Below are 1,041 nucleotides of genomic sequence, written 5' to 3' on the forward strand. Positions count from 1 at the left end.
TGTTATTAGGTTTATCTAGTGATGAGAGTAATAGATCAGAAAGGAAAATATTGATGATGCTGAGAGAGAGAGAGAATTGTTGGCGTGGGTAAAAGACCTACCAGTGATGGCATTCCTTCTGAATTTTCATTTTCATGCTTCAGACTAATATCAAGCTATCCTCTCAACAGAAATGTTTATCACCTTCCTTCATTTCCTACATCTCTGCCCTTTTAAACTGTTTCCCTGTTTGCCACTGCAGAAGAACAAATAGATTAGATTAGAATTTTTAGAGATCTAAAATACCCACTTTATGTGGATATCTAATTTAATCCTCAGAACCATCCTGTGAACTTCATATTGCTATTCCCATTTTACAGAGAAGGAAATTGATATTCAGGTTAACTTGCCCATGCTTATACAGTGGATAGTAGCACATTCTAGATTCAAATGTCAGCTCTTTATGAATCTAGAGGGTTTTTGTTTTGTTTATTGTTTTTCCATGTTGTAATGACTTCTATGGATATTCTGAAAAGGCTTCAAAGAAACAGCGTGTTACTACAAGCAATAATAAAATTTTCTTCTATTTGTTCATTCAACAAATAGTTGTTGAGCACCTATCTTGCATTAGGCCCTTCACTAGGTATGGAAATAAAGGGATGAATGGGATGGATATGAATTCTGGCCTCATGATGCCTGTCATCTTTTGAAGAAAAGAGATTTAGGAAATCATTATGATTACAAGAGGTGTTAAAATAGCAAAAGGCTATCTGTGAGTAGAAACAAAGTTCTATACTGAGAGAATGAGCTATAATAAAAGAGCTGTGGGCTATAAATAAAATAATAGGATAAACTATTTTATTTTTATTCGTTCACATGTTATGTGGTCAATATAATTATAAATAATAGTAAACTGTCATTGAAGAGAATGTCAAGAACCACAAAATAAAATATCCTTTAAGTATCTTATATATTAGGGTTTAAAGAAATCAATATTTTATGAAACTAAATATGTAGTAAAAGCAGTTTACCTTTTTTTTTTTTTTTTTTTTTTTTTTGGGG

Source organism: Neophocaena asiaeorientalis, unplaced genomic scaffold, assembly GCF_003031525.2.
Source record: "Neophocaena asiaeorientalis asiaeorientalis breed wild unplaced genomic scaffold, Neophocaena_asiaeorientalis_V1.1 scaffold147, whole genome shotgun sequence".
Lineage (NCBI taxonomy): Eukaryota > Metazoa > Chordata > Mammalia > Artiodactyla > Phocoenidae > Neophocaena > Neophocaena asiaeorientalis.